Raw genomic sequence first — 21,526 nt, forward strand, 5'->3', positions numbered from 1 at the left:
TACAGAATGTGTGAGTCTGGGTCTCACTGTCTTACAGACTGTGTGAGTCTGGGGCTGACTGTCTTACACAGTGTGTGAGTCTGGGTCTCACTGTCTTACAGAGTGTGTGAGTCTGGGACAGACTGCCTTACAGAGTGTGTGAGTCTTGGTCTCACTGTCTTACGGAGTGTGTGGGTCTGGGACTGTCTGTCTTACAGAGTGTGTGAGTCTGGTACTGACCATCTTACAGAATGTGTGAGTCTGGGACTGACTGTCTTACAGAGTGTATGAGTCTGGGTCTCACTGTCTTACAGAGTGTGAGTCTGGGTCGGACAGTCTTACAGAGTGTGTGAGTCTGGGACTCACTGACTTACAGAGTGTGTGAGTCTGGGTCTCACTGTCTTACCGAATGTGTGAGTCAGGGACTGACTGTCTTACAGGGTGTGTGAGTCTGGAACTCACTGTCTTACAGAGTGTGTGAGTCTGGGTCTCACTGTCTTACAGAGTGTGTGAGTCTGGGACTGACAGTCTTACAGAATGTGTGAGTCTGTGACTCACTGTCTTCCAGAGTGCGTGAGTCTGGGTCTCAGTGTCTTACAGAATGTGTGAGTATGGGTCTCACTGTCTTACAGAGTGTGTCAGTATGTGACTCACTGTCTTCCAGAGTGCGTGAGTCTGGGTCTCAGTGTCTTATAGAGTGTGTGAGTATGGGTCTCACTGTCTTACAGAGTGTGTCAGTCTGGGACTCACTATCTTACAGAGTGTGTGAGTCTGGGAATGACTGTCTTTCAGAATGTGTGAGTCTGGGTCTCACTGACTTACACATTGTGAGTCTGCGACTGACTGTCTTAAAGAGTGTGTGAGTCTGGGCTCACTGACTTACAGAGTGTGAGTCTGGGTCTCACTGTCTTAGAGAGTGTGTGAGTCTGGTACTGACCATCTTACAGAATGTGTGAGTCTGGGACTGACTGTCTTACACAGTGTATGAGTCTGGGTCTCACTGTCTTACAGAGTGTGAGTCTGGGTCGGACAGTCTTACAGAGTGTGTGAGTATGGGTCTCACTGTCTTACAGAGTGTGTGAGTCTGGGACTGACTGTCTTACAGAATGTGTGAGTCTGGGACTTACTGTCTTACAGAGTGTGTGCGTCTGGGACGGACAGTCTTACAGGGTGTGTGAGTCTGGGTCTCACTGTCTTACAGAGTGTGTGAGTCTGGGACTGACTGTCTTACAGAATGTGTGAGTCTGTGTCTCACTGTCTTCCAGAGTGCGTGAGTCTGGGTCTCACTGTCTTACGGAGTGTGTGGGTCTGGGACTGTCTGTCTTACAGAGTGTGTGAGTCTGGGACAGACTGCCTTACAGAGTGTGAGTCTGGGTCTCACTGTCTTACAGAGTGTGAGTCTGGGTCGGACAGTCTTACACAGTGTGTGAGTCTGGGACTCACTGACTTACAGAGTGTGTGAGTCTGGGTCTCACTGTCTTACCGAATGTGTGAGTCTGGGACAGACTGTCTTACAGGGTGTGTGAGTCTGGAACTCACTGTCTTACAGAGTGTGTGAGACTGGGACGCACAGTCTTACAGAATGTGTGAGTCTGGGACTCACTGTCTTACACAGTGTATGAGTCTGGGTCTCACTGTCTTACCGAATGTGTGAGTCTGGGACTGACTGTCTTACAGGGTGTGTGAGTCTGGAACTCACTGTCTTACAGAGTGTGTGAGTCTGGGTCTCACTGTCTTAGAGAGTGTGTGAGTCTGGGACTCACTGTCTTACAGAGTTTGTGAGTTTGGTACTGACCATCTTACAGAATGTTTGAGTCTGGGTCTCACTGTCTTACAGAGAGTGTGAGACTGATACTGACCATCTTACAGAATGTGTGAGTCTGGGTCTCACTATCTTACAGAGTGTGTGAGTCTGGGACTGACAGTCTTACAGAATGTGTGAGTCTGTGACTCACTGTCTTCCAGAGTGCGTGAGTCTGGGTCTCAGTGTCTTACAGAATGTGTGAGTATGGGTCTCACTGTCTTACAGAGTGTGTCAGTCTGTGACTCACTGTCTTCCAGAGTGCGTGAGTCTGGGTCTCAGTGTCTTATAGAGTGTGTGAGTATGGGTCTCACTGTCTTACAGAGTGTGTCAGTCTGGGACTCACTATCTTACAGAGTGTGTGAGTCTGCGACTGACTGTCTTAAAGAGTGTGTGAGTCTGGGACTCACTGACTTACAGAGTGTGAGTCTGGGTCTCACTGTCTTAGAGAGTGTGTGAGTCTGGTACTGACCATCTTACAGAATGTGTGAGTCTGGGACTGACTGTCTTACACAGTGTATGAGTCTGGGTCTTACTGTCTTACAGAGTGTGAGTCTGGGTCTCACTGTCTTACGGAGTGTGTGACTCTGGGACAGACTGCCTTACAGAGTGTGTGAGTCTGGGTCTCACTGTCTTAGAGAGTGTGTGAGTCTGGAACTGACCATCTTACAGAATGTGTGAGTCTGGGACTGACTGTCTTACACAGTGTATGAGTCTGGATCTCACTGTCTTACAGAGTGTGAGTCTGGGTCGGACAGTCTTACAGAGTGTGTGAGTATGGGTCTCACTGTCTTACAGAGTGTGTGAGTCTGGGACTGACTGTCTTACAGAATGTGTGAGTCTGGGACTTACTGTCTTACAGAGTGTGTGCGTCTGGGACGGACAGTCTTACAGGGTGTGTGAGTCTGGGTCTCACTGTCTTACACATTGCGAGTCTGCGACTGACTGTCTTAAAGAGTGTGTGAGTCTGTGTCTCACTGTCTTCCAGAGTGCGTGAGTCTGGGTCTCACTGTCTTACAGAGTGTGTGAGTATGGGTCTCACTGTCTTACAGAGTGTGAGTCTGGGTCGGACAGTCTTACAGAGTGTGTGAGTCTGGGACTCACTGTCTTACCGAATGTGTGAGTCAGGGACTGACTGTCTTACAGGGTGTGTGAGTCTGGAACTCACTGTCTTACAGAGTGTGTGAGTCTGGGTCTCACTGTCTTACAGAGTGTGTGAGTCTGGGACTGACAGTCTTACAGAATGTGTGAGTCTGTGACTCACTGTCTTCCAGAGTGCGTGAGTCTGGGTCTCAGTGTCTTACAGAATGTGTGAGTATGGGTCTCACTGTCTTACAGAGTGTGTCAGTCTGTGACTCACTGTCTTCCAGAGTGCGTGAGTCTGGGTCTCAGTGTCTTATAGAGTGTGTGAGTATGGGTCTCACTGTCTTACAGAGTGTGTCAGTCTGGGACTCACTATCTTACAGAGTGTGTGAGTCTGGGAATGACTGTCTTTCAGAATGTGTGAGTCTGGGTCTCACTGACTTACACATTGTGAGTCTGCGACTGACTGTCTTAAAGAGTGTGTGAGTCTGGGACTCACTGACTTACAGAGTGTGAGTCTGGGTCTCACTGTCTTAGAGAGTGTGTGAGTCTGGTACTGACCATCTTACAGAATGTGTGAGTCTGGGACTGACTGTCTTACACAGTGTATGAGTCTGGGTCTCACTGTCTTACAGAGTGTGAGTCTGGGTGGAAAAGTCTTACAGAGTGTGTGAGTATGGGTCTCACTGTCTTACAGAGTGTGTGAGTCTGGGACTGACTGTCTTACAGAATGTGTGAGTCTGGGACTTACTGTCTTACAGAGTGTGTGCGTCTGGGACGGACAGTCTTACAGGGTGTGTGAGTCTGGGTCTCACTGTCTTACAGAGTGTGTGAGTCTGGGACTGACTGTCTTACAGAATGTGTGAGTCTGTGTCTCACTGTCTTCCAGAGTGCGTGAGTCTGGGTCTCACTGTCTTACGGAGTGTGTGGGTCTGGGACTGTCTGTCTTACAGAGTGTGTGAGTCTGGGACAGACTGCCTTACAGAGTGTGAGTCTGGGTCTCACTGTCTTAGAGAGTGTGTGAGTCTGGTAATGACCATCTTACAGAATGTGTGATTCTGGGACTGACTGTCTTACACAGTGTATGAGTCTGGGTCTCTCTGTCTTACAGAGTGTGAGTCTGGGTCGGACAGTCTTACAGAGTGTGTGAGTCTGGGACTCACTGACTTACAGAGTGTGTGAGTCTGGGTCTCACTGTCTTACCGAATGTGTGAGTCTGGGACTGACTGTCTTACAGGGTGTGTGAGTCTGGAACTCACTGTCTTACAGAGTGTGTGAGTCTGGGACGGACAGTCTTAAAGAATGTGTGAGTCTGGGACTCACTGTCTTACACAGTGTATGAGTCTGGGTCTCACTGTCTTACCGAATGTGTGAGTCTGGGACTGACTGTCTTACAGGGTGTGTGAGTCTGGAACTCACTGTCTTACAGAGTGTGTGATTCTGGGTCTCACTGTTTTAGAGAGTGTGTGAGTCTGTGACTCACTGTGTTACAGACTTTGTGAGTATGGTACTGACCATCTTACAGAATGTGTGAGTCTGGGTCTCACTGTCTTACAGAGAGTGTGAGTCTGATACTGACCATCTTACAGAATGTGTGAGTCTGGGTCTCACTGTCTTACAGACTGTGTGAGTCTGGGGCTGACTGTCTTACACAGTGTGTGTGTCTGGGTCTCACTGTCTTACAGAGTGTGTGAGTCTGGGACTGACTGTCTTACAGAATGTGTGAGTCTGGGTCTCACTGTCTTACACAGTGTGAGTCTGCGACTGACTGTCTTAAAGAGTGTGTGAGTCTGTGTCTCACTGTCTTCCAGAGTGCGTGAGTCTGGGTCTCACTGTCTTACAGAGTGTGTGAGTATGGGTCTCACTGTCTTACAGAATGTGTGAGTCTGGGACTGACGGTATTACAGGGTGTGTGAGTCTGGAACTCACTGTCTTACAGAGTGTGTGAGTCTGGGTCTCACTGTCTTAGAGAGTGTGTGAGTCTGGGACTCACTGTCTTACAGAGTGTGTGAGTTTGGTACTGATCATCTTACAGAATGTGTGAGTCTGGGTCTCACTGTCTTACAGAGAGTGTGAGTCTGGTACTGACCATCTTACAGAATGTGTGAGTCTGGGTCTCACTGTCTTACAGAGAGTGTGAGTCTGATACTGACCATCTTACAGAATGTGTGAGTCTGGGTCTCACTGTCTTACAGACTGTGTGAGTCTGGGGCTGACTGTCTTACACAGTGTGTGTGTCTGGGTCTCACTGTCTTACAGAGTGTGTGAGTCTGGGACTGACTGTCTTACAGAATGTGTGAGTCTGGGTCTCACTGTCTTACACAGTGTGAGTCTGCGACTGACTGTCTTAAAGAGTGTGTGAGTCTGTGTCTCACTGTCTTCCAGAGTGCGTGAGTCTGGGTCTCACTGTCTTACAGAGTGTGTGAGTATGGGTCTCACTGTCTTACAGAATGTGTGAGTCTGGGACTGACGGTATTACAGGGTGTGTGAGTCTGGAACTCACTGTCTTACAGAGTGTGTGAGTCTGGGTCTCACTGTCTTAGAGAGTGTGTGAGTCTGGGTCTCACTGTCTTACAGACTGTGTGAGTCTGGGGCTGACTGTCTTACACAGTGTGTGAGTCTGGGTCTCACTGTCTTACAGAGTGTGTGAGTCTGGGACAGACTGCCTTACAGAGTGTGTGAGTCTTGGTCTCACTGTCTTACGGAGTGTGTGGGTCTGTGACTGTCTGTCTTACAGAGTGTGTGAGTCTGGGACAGACTGCCTTACAGAGTGTGTGAGTCTGGGTCTCACTGTCTTAGAGAGTGTGTGAGTCTGGTACTGACCATCTTACAGAATGTGTGAGTCTGGGACTGACTGTCTTACACAGTGTATGAGTCTGGGTCTCACTGTCTTACAGAGTGTGAGTCTGGGTCGGACAGTCTTACAGAGTGTGTGAGTCTGGGACTCACTGACTTACAGAGTGTGTGAGTCTGGGTCTCACTGTCTTACCGAATGTGTGAGTCTGGGACAGACTGTCTTACAGGGTGTGTGAGTCTGGAACTCACTGTCTTACAGAGTGTGTGAGTCTGGGACGGACAGTCTTACAGAATGTGTGAGTCTGGGACTCACTGTCTTACACAGTGTATGAGTCTGGGTCTCACTGTCTTACCGAATGTGTGAGTCTGGGACTGACTGTCTTACAGGGTGTGTGAGCCTGGAACTCACTGTCTTACAGAGTGTGTGAGTCTGGGTCTCACTGTCTTAGAGAGTGTGTGAGACTGGGACTCACTGTCTTACAGAGTTTGTGAGTTTGGTACTGACCATCTTACAGAATGTTTGAGTCTGGGTCTCACTGTCTTACAGAGAGTGTGAGACTGATACTGACCATCTTACAGAATGTGTGAGTCTGGGTCTCACTGTCTTACAGACTGTGTGAGTCTGGGGCTGACTGTCTTACACAGTGTGTGAGTCTGGGTCTCACTGTCTTACAGAGTGTGTGAGTCTGGGACTGACTGTCTTACAGAATGTGTGAGTCTGTGTCTCACTGTCTTCCAGAGTGCATGAGTCTGGGTCTCACTGTCTTACAGAGTGTGTGGGTATGGGTCTCACTGTCTTACAGAATGTGTGAGTCTGGGACTGACGGTATTACAGGGTGTGTGAGTCTAGAACTCACTGTCTTACAGTGTGTGTGAGTCTGGGTCCCACTGTCTTACCGAATGTGTGAGTCTGGGACTGACTGTCTTACAGGGTGTGTGAGTCTGGGTCTCACTGTCTTAGAGAGTGTGTGAGTCTGGGACTCACTGTCTTACAGAGTGTGTGAGTTTGGTACTGATCATCTTACAGAATGTGTGAGTCTGGGTCTCATTGTCTTACAGAGAGTGTGAGTCTGGTACTGACCATCTTACAGAATGTGTGAGTCTGGGTCTCACTGTCTTACAGACTGTGTGAGTCTGGGGCTGACTGTCTTACACAGTGTGTGAGTCTGGGTCTCACTGTCTTACAGAGTGTGTGAGTCTGGGACAGACTGCCTTACAGAGTGTGTGAGTCTTGGTCTCACTGTCTTACGGAGTGTGTGGGTCTGGGACTGTCTGTCTTACAGAGTGTGTGAGTCTGGTACTGACCATCTTACAGAATGTGTGAGTCTGGGACTGACTGTCTTACAGAGTGTATGAGTCTGGGTCTCACTGTCTTACAGAGTGTGAGTCTGGGTCGGACAGTCTTACAGAGTGTGTGAGTCTGGGACTCACTGACTTACAGAGTGTGTGAGTCTGGGTCTCACTGTCTTACCGAATGTGTGAGTCAGGGACTGACTGTCTTACAGGGTGTGTGAGTCTGGAACTCACTGTCTTACAGAGTGTGTGAGTCTGGGTCTCACTGTCTTACAGAGTGTATGAGTCTGGGACTGACAGTCTTACAGAATGTGTGAGTCTGTGACTCACTGTCTTCCAGAGTGCGTGAGTCTGGGTCTCAGTGTCTTACAGAATGTGTGAGTATGGGTCCCACTGTCTTACAGAGTGTGACAGTCTGTGACTCACTGTCTTCCAGAGTGCGTGAGTCTGGGTCTCAGTGTCTTATAGAGTGTGTGAGTATGGGTCTCACTGTCTTACAGAGTGTGTGAGTCTGGGACTGACTGTCTTACAGAATGTGTGAGTCTGGGACTTACTGTCTTACAGAGTGTGTGCGTCTGGGACGGACAGTCTTACAGGGTGTGTGAGTCTGGGTCTCACTGTCTTACAGAGTGTGTGAGTCTGGGACTGACTGTCTTACAGAATGTGTGAGTCTGGGTCTCACTGTCTTACAGAGTGTGTGAGTCTGGAACTGACCATCTTACAGAATGTGTGAGTCTGGGACTGACTGTCTTACACAGTGTATGAGTCTGGATCTCACTGTCTTACAGAGTGTGAGTCTGGGTCGGACAGTCTTACAGAGTGTGTGAGTATGGGTCTCACTGTCTTACAGAGTGTGTGAGTCTGGGACTGACTGTCTTACAGAATGTGTGAGTCTGGGACTTACTGTCTTACAGAGTGTGTGCGTCTGGGACGGACAGTCTTACAGGGTGTGTGAGTCTGGGTCTCACTGTCTTACACATTGCGAGTCTGCGACTGACTGTCTTAAAGAGTGTGTGAGTCTGTGTCTCACTGTCTTCCAGAGTGCGTGAGTCTGGGTCTCACTGTCTTACAGAGTGTGTGAGTATGGGTCTCACTGTCTTACAGAGTGTGAGTCTGGGTCGGACAGTCTTACAGAGTGTGTGAGTCTGGGACTCACTGTCTTACCGAATGTGTGAGTCAGGGACTGACTGTCTTACAGGGTGTGTGAGTCTGGAACTCACTGTCTTACAGAGTGTGTGAGTCTGGGTCTCACTGTCTTACAGAGTGTGTGAGTCTGGGACTGACAGTCTTACAGAATGTGTGAGTCTGTGACTCACTGTCTTCCAGAGTGCGTGAGTCTGGGTCTCAGTGTCTTACAGAATGTGTGAGTATGGGTCTCACTGTCTTACAGAGTGTGTCAGTCTGTGACTCACTGTCTTCCAGAGTGCGTGAGTCTGGGTCTCAGTGTCTTATAGAGTGTGTGAGTATGGGTCTCACTGTCTTACAGAGTGTGTCAGTCTGGGACTCACTATCTTACAGAGTGTGTGAGTCTGGGAATGACTGTCTTTCAGAATGTGTGAGTCTGGGTCTCACTGACTTACACATTGTGAGTCTGCGACTGACTGTCTTAAAGAGTGTGTGAGTCTGGGACTCACTGACTTACAGAGTGTGAGTCTGGGTCTCACTGTCTTAGAGAGTGTGTGAGTCTGGTACTGACCATCTTACAGAATGTGTGAGTCTGGGACTGACTGTCTTACACAGTGTATGAGTCTGGGTCTCACTGTCTTACAGAGTGTGAGTCTGGGTGGAAAAGACTTACAGAGTGTGTGAGTATGGGTCTCACTGTCTTACAGAGTGTGTGAGTCTGGGACTGACTGTCTTACAGAATGTGTGAGTCTGGGACTTACTGTCTTACAGAGTGTGTGCGTCTGGGACGGACAGTCTTACAGGGTGTGTGAGTCTGGGTCTCACTGTCTTACAGAGTGTGTGAGTCTGGGACTGACTGTCTTACAGAATGTGTGAGTCTGTGTCTCACTGTCTTCCAGAGTGCGTGAGTCTGGGTCTCACTGTCTTACGGAGTGTGTGGGTCTGGGACTGTCTGTCTTACAGAGTGTGTGAGTCTGGGACAGACTGCCTTACAGAGTGTGAGTCTGGGTCTCACTGTCTTAGAGAGTGTGTGAGTCTGGTAATGACCATCTTACAGAATGTGTGATTCTGGGACTGACTGTCTTACACAGTGTATGAGTCTGGGTCTCTCTGTCTTACAGAGTGTGAGTCTGGGTCGGACAGTCTTACAGAGTGTGTGAGTCTGGGACTCACTGACTTACAGAGTGTGTGAGTCTGGGTCTCACTGTCTTACCGAATGTGTGAGTCTGGGACTGACTGTCTTACAGGGTGTGTGAGTCTGGAACTCACTGTCTTACAGAGTGTGTGAGTCTGGGACGGACAGTCTTAAAGAATGTGTGAGTCTGGGACTCACTGTCTTACACAGTGTATGAGTCTGGGTCTCACTGTCTTACCGAATGTGTGAGTCTGGGACTGACTGTCTTACAGGGTGTGTGAGTCTGGAACTCACTGTCTTACAGAGTGTGTGATTCTGGGTCTCACTGTTTTAGAGAGTGTGTGAGTCTGTGACTCACTGTGTTACAGACTTTGTGAGTATGGTACTGACCATCTTACAGAATGTGTGAGTCTGGGTCTCACTGTCTTACAGAGAGTGTGAGTCTGATACTGACCATCTTACAGAATGTGTGAGTCTGGGTCTCACTGTCTTACAGACTGTGTGAGTCTGGGGCTGACTGTCTTACACAGTGTGTGTGTCTGGGTCTCACTGTCTTACAGAGTGTGTGAGTCTGGGACTGACTGTCTTACAGAATGTGTGAGTCTGGGTCTCACTGTCTTACACAGTGTGAGTCTGCGACTGACTGTCTTAAAGAGTGTGTGAGTCTGTGTCTCACTGTCTTCCAGAGTGCGTGAGTCTGGGTCTCACTGTCTTACAGAGTGTGTGAGTATGGGTCTCACTGTCTTACAGAATGTGTGAGTCTGGGACTGACGGTATTACAGGGTGTGTGAGTCTGGAACTCACTGTCTTACAGAGTGTGTGAGTCTGGGTCTCACTGTCTTAGAGAGTGTGTGAGTCTGGGACTCACTGTCTTACAGAGTGTGTGAGTTTGGTACTGATCATCTTACAGAATGTGTGAGTCTGGGTCTCACTGTCTTACAGAGAGTGTGAGTCTGGTACTGACCATCTTACAGAATGTGTGAGTCTGGGTCTCACTGTCTTACAGAGAGTGTGAGTCTGATACTGACCATCTTACAGAATGTGTGAGTCTGGGTCTCACTGTCTTACAGACTGTGTGAGTCTGGGGCTGACTGTCTTACACAGTGTGTGTGTCTGGGTCTCACTGTCTTACAGAGTGTGTGAGTCTGGGACTGACTGTCTTACAGAATGTGTGAGTCTGGGTCTCACTGTCTTACACAGTGTGAGTCTGCGACTGACTGTCTTAAAGAGTGTGTGAGTCTGTGTCTCACTGTCTTCCAGAGTGCGTGAGTCTGGGTCTCACTGTCTTACAGAGTGTGTGAGTATGGGTCTCACTGTCTTACAGAATGTGTGAGTCTGGGACTGACGGTATTACAGGGTGTGTGAGTCTGGAACTCACTGTCTTACAGAGTGTGTGAGTCTGGGTCTCACTGTCTTAGAGAGTGTGTGAGTCTGGGTCTCACTGTCTTACAGACTGTGTGAGTCTGGGGCTGACTGTCTTACACAGTGTGTGAGTCTGGGTCTCACTGTCTTACAGAGTGTGTGAGTCTGGGACAGACTGCCTTACAGAGTGTGTGAGTCTTGGTCTCACTGTCTTACGGAGTGTGTGGGTCTGTGACTGTCTGTCTTACAGAGTGTGTGAGTCTGGGACAGACTGCCTTACAGAGTGTGTGAGTCTGGGTCTCACTGTCTTAGAGAGTGTGTGAGTCTGGTACTGACCATCTTACAGAATGTGTGAGTCTGGGACTGACTGTCTTACACAGTGTATGAGTCTGGGTCTCACTGTCTTACAGAGTGTGAGTCTGGGTCGGACAGTCTTACAGAGTGTGTGAGTCTGGGACTCACTGACTTACAGAGTGTGTGAGTCTGGGTCTCACTGTCTTACCGAATGTGTGAGTCTGGGACAGACTGTCTTACAGGGTGTGTGAGTCTGGAACTCACTGTCTTACAGAGTGTGTGAGTCTGGGACGGACAGTCTTACAGAATGTGTGAGTCTGGGACTCACTGTCTTACACAGTGTATGAGTCTGGGTCTCACTGTCTTACCGAATGTGTGAGTCTGGGACTGACTGTCTTACAGGGTGTGTGAGCCTGGAACTCACTGTCTTACAGAGTGTGTGAGTCTGGGTCTCACTGTCTTAGAGAGTGTGTGAGACTGGGACTCACTGTCTTACAGAGTTTGTGAGTTTGTTACTGACCATCTTACAGAATGTTTGAGTCTGGGTCTCACTGTCTTACAGAGAGTGTGAGACTGATACTGACCATCTTACAGAATGTGTGAGTCTGGGTCTCACTGTCTTACAGACTGTGTGAGTCTGGGGCTGACTGTCTTACACAGTGTGTGAGTCTGGGTCTCACTGTCTTACAGAGTGTGTGAGTCTGGGACTGACTGTCTTACAGAATGTGTGAGTCTGTGTCTCACTGTCTTCCAGAGTGCATGAGTCTGGGTCTCACTGTCTTACAGAGTGTGTGGGTATGGGTCTCACTGTCTTACAGAATGTGTGAGTCTGGGACTGACGGTATTACAGGGTGTGTGAGTCTAGAACTCACTGTCTTACAGTGTGTGTGAGTCTGGGTCCCACTGTCTTACCGAATGTGTGAGTCTGGGACTGACTGTCTTACAGGGTGTGTGAGTCTGGGTCTCACTGTCTTAGAGAGTGTGTGAGTCTGGGACTCACTGTCTTACAGAGTGTGTGAGTTTGGTACTGATCATCTTACAGAATGTGTGAGTCTGGGTCTCATTGTCTTACAGAGAGTGTGAGTCTGGTACTGACCATCTTACAGAATGTGTGAGTCTGGGTCTCACTGTCTTACAGACTGTGTGAGTCTGGGGCTGACTGTCTTACACAGTGTGTGAGTCTGGGTCTCACTGTCTTACAGAGTGTGTGAGTCTGGGACAGACTGCCTTACAGAGTGTGTGAGTCTTGGTCTCACTGTCTTACGGAGTGTGTGGGTCTGGGACTGTCTGTCTTACAGAGTGTGTGAGTCTGGTACTGACCATCTTACAGAATGTGTGAGTCTGGGACTGACTGTCTTACAGAGTGTATGAGTCTGGGTCTCACTGTCTTACAGAGTGTGAGTCTGGGTCGGACAGTCTTACAGAGTGTGTGAGTCTGGGACTCACTGACTTACAGTGTGTGTGAGTCTGGGTCTCACTGTCTTACCGAATGTGTGAGTCAGGGACTGACTGTCTTACAGGGTGTGTGAGTCTGGAACTCACTGTCTTACAGAGTGTGTGAGTCTGGGTCTCACTGTCTTACAGAGTGTATGAGTCTGGGACTGACAGTCTTACAGAATGTGTGAGTCTGTGACTCACTGTCTTCCAGAGTGCGTGAGTCTGGGTCTCAGTGTCTTACAGAATGTGTGAGTATGGGTCCCACTGTCTTACAGAGTGTGACAGTCTGTGACTCACTGTCTTCCAGAGTGCGTGAGTCTGGGTCTCAGTGTCTTATAGAGTGTGTGAGTATGGGTCTCACTGTCTTACAGAGTGTGTGAGTCTGGGACTGACTGTCTTACAGAATGTGTGAGTCTGGGACTTACTGTCTTACAGAGTGTGTGCGTCTGGGACGGACAGTCTTACAGGGTGTGTGAGTCTGGGTCTCACTGTCTTACAGAGTGTGTGAGTCTGGGACTGACTGTCTTACAGAATGTGTGAGTCTGGGTCTCACTGTCTTACAGAGTGTGTGAGTCTGGTACTGACCATCTTACAGAATGTGTGAGTCCGGGTCTCACTGTCTTACGGAGTGTGTGGGTCTGGGTCTCACTGTCTTAGAGAGTGTGTGAGTCTGGTACTGACTTTCTTACAGAATGTGTGAGTCTGGGACTGACTGTCTTACAGAATGTATGAGTCTGGGTCTCACTGTCTTACAGAGTGTGAGTCTGGGTGGAAAAGACTTACAGAGTGTGTGAGTATGGGTCTCACTGTCTTACAGAGTGTGTGAGTCTGGGACTGACTGTCTTACAGAATGTGTGAGTCTGGGTCTCACTGTCTTACCGAATGTGTGAGTCTGGGACTGACTGTCTTACAGGGTGTGTGAGTCTGGAACTCACTGTCTTACAGAGTGTGTGAGTCTGGGACGGACAGTCTTAAAGAATGTGTGAGTCTGGGACTCACTGTCTTACACAGTGTATGAGTCTGGGTCTCACTGTCTTACCGAATGTGTGAGTCTGGGACTGACTGTCTTACAGGGTGTGTGAGTCTGGAACTCACTGTCTTACAGAGTGTGTGATTCTGGGTCTCACTGTTTTAGAGAGTGTGTGAGTCTGTGACTCACTGTGTTACAGACTTTGTGAGTATGGTACTGACCATCTTACAGAATGTGTGAGTCTGGGTCTCACTGTCTTACAGAGAGTGTGAGTCTGATACTGACCATCTTACAGAATGTGTGAGTCTGGGTCTCACTGTCTTACAGACTGTGTGAGTCTGGGGCTGACTGTCTTACACAGTGTGTGTGTCTGGGTCTCACTGTCTTACAGAGTGTGTGAGTCTGGGACTGACTGTCTTACAGAATGTGTGAGTCTGGGTCTCACTGTCTTACACAGTGTGAGTCTGCGACTGACTGTCTTAAAGAGTGTGTGAGTCTGTGTCTCACTGTCTTCCAGAGTGCGTGAGTCTGGGTCTCACTGTCTTACAGAGTGTGTGAGTATGGGTCTCACTGTCTTACAGAATGTGTGAGTCTGGGACTGACGGTATTACAGGGTGTGTGAGTCTGGAACTCACTGTCTTACAGAGTGTGTGAGTCTGGGTCTCACTGTCTTAGAGAGTGTGTGAGTCTGGGACTCACTGTCTTACAGAGTGTGTGAGTTTGGTACTGATCATCTTACAGAATGTGTGAGTCTGGGTCTCACTGTCTTACAGAGAGTGTGAGTCTGGTACTGACCATCTTACAGAATGTGTGAGTCTGGGTCTCACTGTCTTACAGAGAGTGTGAGTCTGATACTGACCATCTTACAGAATGTGTGAGTCTGGGTCTCACTGTCTTACAGACTGTGTGAGTCTGGGGCTGACTGTCTTACACAGTGTGTGTGTCTGGGTCTCACTGTCTTACAGAGTGTGTGAGTCTGGGACTGACTGTCTTACAGAATGTGTGAGTCTGGGTCTCACTGTCTTACACAGTGTGAGTCTGCGACTGACTGTCTTAAAGAGTGTGTGAGTCTGTGTCTCACTGTCTTCCAGAGTGCGTGAGTCTGGGTCTCACTGTCTTACAGAGTGTGTGAGTATGGGTCTCACTGTCTTACAGAATGTGTGAGTCTGGGACTGACGGTATTACAGGGTGTGTGAGTCTGGAACTCACTGTCTTACAGAGTGTGTGAGTCTGGGTCTCACTGTCTTAGAGAGTGTGTGAGTCTGGGTCTCACTGTCTTACAGACTGTGTGAGTCTGGGGCTGACTGTCTTACACAGTGTGTGAGTCTGGGTCTCACTGTCTTACAGAGTGTGTGAGTCTGGGACAGACTGCCTTACAGAGTGTGTGAGTCTTGGTCTCACTGTCTTACGGAGTGTGTGGGTCTGTGACTGTCTGTCTTACAGAGTGTGTGAGTCTGGGACAGACTGCCTTACAGAGTGTGTGAGTCTGGGTCTCACTGTCTTAGAGAGTGTGTGAGTCTGGTACTGACCATCTTACAGAATGTGTGAGTCTGGGACTGACTGTCTTACACAGTGTATGAGTCTGGGTCTCACTGTCTTACAGAGTGTGAGTCTGGGTCGGACAGTCTTACAGAGTGTGTGAGTCTGGGACTCACTGACTTACAGAGTGTGTGAGTCTGGGTCTCACTGTCTTACCGAATGTGTGAGTCTGGGACAGACTGTCTTACAGGGTGTGTGAGTCTGGAACTCACTGTCTTACAGAGTGTGTGAGTCTGGGACGGACAGTCTTACAGAATGTGTGAGTCTGGGACTCACTGTCTTACACAGTGTATGAGTCTGGGTCTCACTGTCTTACCGAATGTGTGAGTCTGGGACTGACTGTCTTACAGGGTGTGTGAGCCTGGAACTCACTGTCTTACAGAGTGTGTGAGTCTGGGTCTCACTGTCTTAGAGAGTGTGTGAGACTGGGACTCACTGTCTTACAGAGTTTGTGAGTTTGTTACTGACCATCTTACAGAATGTTTGAGTCTGGGTCTCACTGTCTTACAGAGAGTGTGAGACTGATACTGACCATCTTACAGAATGTGTGAGTCTGGGTCTCACTGTCTTACAGACTGTGTGAGTCTGGGGCTGACTGTCTTACACAGTGTGTGAGTCTGGGTCTCACTGTCTTACAGAGTGTGTGAGTCTGGGACTGACTGTCTTACAGAATGTGTGAGTCTGTGTCTCACTGTCTTCCAGAGTGCATGAGTCTGGGTCTCACTGTCTTACAGAGTGTGTGGGTATGGGTCTCACTGTCTTACAGAATGTGTGAGTCTGGGACTGACGGTATTACAGGGTGTGTGAGTCTAGAACTCACTGTCTTACAGTGTGTGTGAGTCTGGGTCCCACTGTCTTACCGAATGTGTGAGTCTGGGACTGACTGTCTTACAGGGTGTGTGAGTCTGGGTCTCACTGTCTTAGAGAGTGTGTGAGTCTGGGACTCACTGTCTTACAGAGTGTGTGAGTTTGGTACTGATCATCTTACAGAATGTGTGAGTCTGGGTCTCATTGTCTTACAGAGAGTGTGAGTCTGGTACTGACCATCTTACAGAATGTGTGAGTCTGGGTCTCACTGTCTTACAGACTGTGTGAGTCTGGGGCTGACTGTCTTACACAGTGTGTGAGTCTGGGTCTCACTGTCTTACAGAGTGTGTGAGTCTGGGACAGACTGCCTTACAGAGTGTGTGAGTCTTGGTCTCACTGTCTTACGGAGTGTGTGGGTCTGGGACTGTCTGTCTTACAGAGTGTGTGAGTCTGGTACTGACCATCTTACAGAATGTGTGAGTCTGGGACTGACTGTCTTACAGAGTGTATGAGTCTGGGTCTCACTGTCTTACAGAGTGTGAGTCTGGGTCGGACAGTCTTACAGAGTGTGTGAGTCTGGGACTCACTGACTTACAGTGTGTGTGAGTCTGGGTCTCACTGTCTTACCGAATGTGTGAGTCAGGGACTGACTGTCTTACAGGGTGTGTGAGTCTGGAACTCACTGTCTTACAGAGTGTGTGAGTCTGGGTCTCACTGTCTTACAGAGTGTATGAGTCTGGGACTGACAGTCTTACAGAATGTGTGAGTCTGTGACTCACTGTCTTCCAGAGTGCGTGAGTCTGGGTCTCAGTGTCTTACAGAATGTGTGAGTATGGGTCCCACTGTCTTACAGAGTGTGACAGTCTGTGACTCACTGTCTTCCAGAGTGCGTGAGTCTGGGTCTCAGTGTCTTATAGAGTGTGTGAGTATGGGTCTCACTGTCTTACAGAGTGTGTGAGTCTGGGACTGACTGTCTTACAGAATGTGTGAGTCTGGGACTTACTGTCTTACAGAGTGTGTGCGTCTGGGACGGACAGTCTTACAGGGTGTGTGAGTCTGGGTCTCACTGTCTTACAGAGTGTGTGAGTCTGGGACTGACTGTCTTACAGAATGTGTGAGTCTGGGTCTCACTGTCTTACAGAGTGTGTGAGTCTGGTACTGACCATCTTACAGAATGTGTGAGTCCGGGTCTCACTGTCTTACGGAGTGTGTGGGTCTGGGTCTCACTGTCTTAGAGAGTGTGTGAGTCTGGTACTGACTTTCTTACAGAATGTGTGAGTCTGGGACTGACTGTCTTACACAGTGTATGAGTCTGGGTCTCACTGTCTTACAGAGTGTGAGTCTGGGTCGGAAAGTCTTACAGAGTGTGTGAGTCTGGGACTCACTGACTTACAGAGTGTGTGAGTCTGGGTCTCACTGTCTTACAGAGTGTGTGAGTATGGGACTCACTGACTTACAGAGTGTGTGAGTCTGGGACTCACTGTCTTACAGAGTGTGTGAGTATGGGACTCACTGACTTACAGAGTGTGTGAGTCTGGGTCTCACTGTCTTACCGAATGTGTGAGTCTGGGACAGACTTTCTTACAGGGTGTGTGAGTCTGGAACTCACTGTCTTACAGAGTGTGTGAGTCTGGGACGGACAGTCTTACAGAATGTGTGAGTCTGGGACTCACTGTCTTACACAGTGTATGAGTCTGGGTCTCACTGTCTTACCGAATGTGTGAGTCTGGGACTGACTGTCTTACAGGGTGTGTGAGTCTGGAACTCACTGTCTTACAGAGTGTGTGAGTCTGGGTCTCACTGTCTTAGAGAGTGTGTGAGTCTGGGACTCACTGTCTTACAGAGTTTGTGAGTTTGGTACTGACCATCTTACAGAATGTTTGAGTCTGGGTCTCACTGTCTTACAGAGAGTGTGAGTCTGATACTGACCATCTTACAGAATGTGTGAGTCTGGGTCTCACTGTCTTACAGACTGTGTGAGTCTGGGGCTGACTGTCTTACACAGTGTGTGAGTCTGGGTCTCACTGTCTTAAAGAGTGTGTGAGTCTGGGACTGACTGTCTTACAGAATGTGTGAGTCTGTGTCTCACTGTCTTCCAGAGTGCATGAGTCTGGGTCTCACTGTCTTACAGAGTGTGTGAGTCTGGGTCTCACTGTCTTACAGAGTGTGTGAGTCTAGAACTCACTGTCTTACAGTGTGTGTGAGTCTGGGTCTCACTGTCTTACCGTATGTGTGAGTCTGGGACTGACTGTCTTACAGGGTGTGTGAGTCTGGAACTCACTGTCTTACAGAGTGTGTGAGTCTGGGTCTCACTGTCTTAGAGAGTGTGTGAGTCTGGGACTCACTGTCTTACAGAGTGTGTGAGTTTGGTACTGATCATCTTACAGAATGTGTGAGTCTGGGTCTCACTGTCTTACAGAGAGTGTGAGTCTGGTACTGACCATCTTACAGAATGTGTGAGTCTGGGTCTCACTGTCTTACAGACTGTGTGAGTCTGGGGCTGACTGTCTTACACAGTGTGTGAGTCTGGGTCTCACTGTCTTACGGAGTGTGTGGGTCTGGGACTGTCTGTCTTACAGAGTGTGTGAGTCTGGGACAGACTGCCTTACAGAGTGTGTGAGTCATGGTCTCACTGTCTTAGAGAGTGTGTGAGTCTGGTTCTGACCATCTTACAGAATGTGTGAGTCTGGGACTGACTGTCTTACACAGTGTATGAGTCTGGGTCTCACTGTCTTACAGAGTGTGAGTCTGGGTCGGACAGTCTTACAGAGTGTGTGAGTCTGGGACTCACTGACTTACAGAGTGTGTGAGTCTGGGTCTCACTGTCTTACCGAATGTGTGAGTCAGGGACTGACTGTCTTACAGGGTGTGTGAGTCTGGAACTCACTGTCTTACAGAGTGTGTGAGTCTGGGTCTCACTGTCTTACAGAGTGTGTGAGTCTGGGACTGACAGTCTTACAGAATGTGTGAGTCTGTGACTCACTGTCTTCCAGAGTGCGTGAGTCTTGGTCTCAGTGTCTTACAGAATGTGTGAGTATGGGTCTCACAGTCTTACAGAGTGTGTAAGTCTGTGACTCACTGTCTTCCAGAGTGCGTGAGTCTGGGTCTCAGTGTCTTATAGAGTGTGTGAGTGTGGGTCTCACTGTCTTACAGAGTGTGAGTCTGGGTCTCACTGTCTTACGGAGTGTGTGACTCTGGGACAGACTGCCTTACAGAGTGTGTCAGTCTGGGACTCACTATCTTACAGAGTGTGTGAGTCTGCGACTGACTGTCTAAAAGAGTGTGTGAGTCTGGGACTCACTGACTTACAGAGTCTGAGTCTGGGTCTCACTGTCTTAGAGAGTGTGTGAGTCTGGTACTGACCATCTTACAGAATGTGTGAGTCTGGGACTGACTGTCTTACACAGTGTATGAGTCTGGGTCTCACTGTCTTACAGAGTGTGAGTCTGGGTCTCACTGTCTTACGGAGTGTGTGACTCTGGGACAGACTGCCTTACAGAGTGTGTGAGTCTGGGTCTCACTGTCTTAGAGAGTGTGTGAGTCTGGTACTGACCATCTTACAGAATGTGTGAGTCTGGGACTGACTGTCTTACACAGTGTATGAGTCTGGGTCTCACTGTCTTACAGAGTGTGAGTCTGGGTCGGACAGTCTTACAGAGTGTGTGAGTATGGGTCTCACTGTCTTACAGAGTGTGTGAGTCTGGGACTGACTGTCTTACAGAATGTGTGAGTCTGGGACTTACTGTCTTACAGAGTGTGTGCGTCTGGGACGGACAGACTTACAGGGTGTGTGAGTCTGGGTCTCACTGTCTTACAGAGTGTGTGAGTCTGGGACTGACTGTCTTACAGAATGTGTGAGTCTGGGACTTACTGTCTTCCAGAGTGCGTGAGTCTGGGTCTCACTGACTTACAGAGTGTGTGAGTCTGGGTCTCACTGTCTTATAGAATGTGTGAGTCTGGGTCTCACTGTCTTACACAATGTGAGTCTGCGACTGACTGTCTTAAAGAGTGTGTGAGTCTGTGTCTCACTGTCTTCCAGAGGGCCTGAGTCTGGGTCTCACTGTCTTACAGAGTGTGTGAGTCTGGGTCTCACTGTCTTACAGAGTGTGTGAGTCTGGGACTGACGGTATTACAGGGTGTGTGAGTCTGTGTCTCACTGTCTTCCAGAGTGCGTGAGTCTGGGTCTCACTGACTTACAGAGTGTGTGAGTATGGGACTCACTGTCTTACCGAATGTGTGAGTCTGGGACTGACTGTCTTACAGGGTGTGTGAGTCTGGAACTCACTGTCTTACAGAGTGTGTGAGTCTGGGTCTCACTGTCTTAGAGAGTGTGTGAGTCTGGCACTCACTGTCTTACCGAATGTGTGAGTCTGGGACTGACTGTCTTACAGGGTGTGTGAGTCTGGAACTCACTGTCTTACAGAGTGTGTGAGTCTGGGTCTCACTGTCTTAGAGAGTGTGTGAGTCTGGGACTCACTGTCTTACAGAGTGTGTGAGTTTGGTACTGATCATCTTACAGAATGTGTGAGTCTGGGTATCACTGTCTTACAGAGAGTGTGAGTCTGGTACTGACCATCTTACAGAATGTGTGAGTCTGGGTCTCACTGTCTTACAGACTGTGTGAGTCTGGGGCTGACTGTCTTACACAGTGTGTGAGTCTGGGTCTCACTGTCTTACAGAGTGTGTGAGTCTGGGACAGACTGCCTTACAGAGTGTGTGAGTCTTGGTCTCACTGTCTTACGGAGTGTGTGGGTCTGGGACTGTCTGTCTTACAGAGTGTGTGAGTCTGGGACAGACTGCCATACAGAGTGTGTGAGTCTGGGTCTCACTGTCTTACGGAGTGTGTGGGTCTGGGACTGTCTGTCTTACAGAGTGTGTGAGTCTGGGACAGACTGCCATACAGAGTGTGTGAGTCTGGGTCTCACTGTCTTAGAGAGTGTGTGAGTCTGGTACTGACCATCTTACAGAATGTGTGAGTCTGGGACTGACTGTCTTACACAGTGTATGAGTCTGGGTCTCACTGTCTTACAGAGTGTGAGTCTGGGTCGGACAGTCTTACAGAGTGTGTGAGTCTGGGACTCACTGACTTACAGAGTGTGTGAGTCTGGGTCTCACTGTCTTACCGAATGTGTGAGTCTGGGACTGACTGTCTTACTGTCTTACAGGGTGTGTGAGTCTGGAACTCACTGTCTGACAGAGTGTGTGAGTCTGGGACGGACAGTCTTAAAGAATGTGTGAGTCTGGGACTCACTGTCTTACACAGTGTATGAGTCTGGGTCTCACTGTCTTACCGAATGTGTGAGTCTGGGACTGACTGTCTTACAGGGTGTGTGAGTCTGGAACTCACTGTCTTACAGAGTGTGTGATTCTGGGTCTCACTGTCTTTGAGAGTGTGTTAGTCTGGGACTCACTGTCTTACAGACTTTGTGAGTTTGGTACTGACCATCTTACAGAATGTGTGAGTCTGGGTCTCACTGTCTTACAGAGAGTGTGAGTCTGATACTGACCATCTTACAGAATGTGTGAGTCTGGGTCTCACTGTCTTACAGACTGTGTGAGTCTGGGGCTGACTGTCTTACACAGTGTGTGAGTCTGGGTCTCACTGTCTTACAGAGTGTGTGAGTCTGGGACTGACTGTCTTACAGAATGTGTGAGTCTGGGTCTCACTGTCTTACAGACTGTGTGAGTCTGGGGCTGACTGTCTTACACAGTGTGTGAGTCTGGGTCTCACTGTCTTACACAGTGTGAGTCTGCGACTGACTGTCTTAAAGAGTGTGTGAGTCTGTGTCTCACTGTCTTCCAGAGTGCGTGAGTCTGGGTCTCACTGTCTTACAGAATGTGTGAGTCTGGGACTGACGGTATTACAGGGTGTGTGAGTCTGGAACTCACTGTCTTAGAGAGTGTG

The sequence above is a fragment of the Hemitrygon akajei genome, chromosome 1 (genome assembly GCF_048418815.1).
Source record: "Hemitrygon akajei chromosome 1, sHemAka1.3, whole genome shotgun sequence".
Taxonomy (NCBI): Eukaryota; Metazoa; Chordata; class Chondrichthyes; order Myliobatiformes; family Dasyatidae; genus Hemitrygon; species Hemitrygon akajei.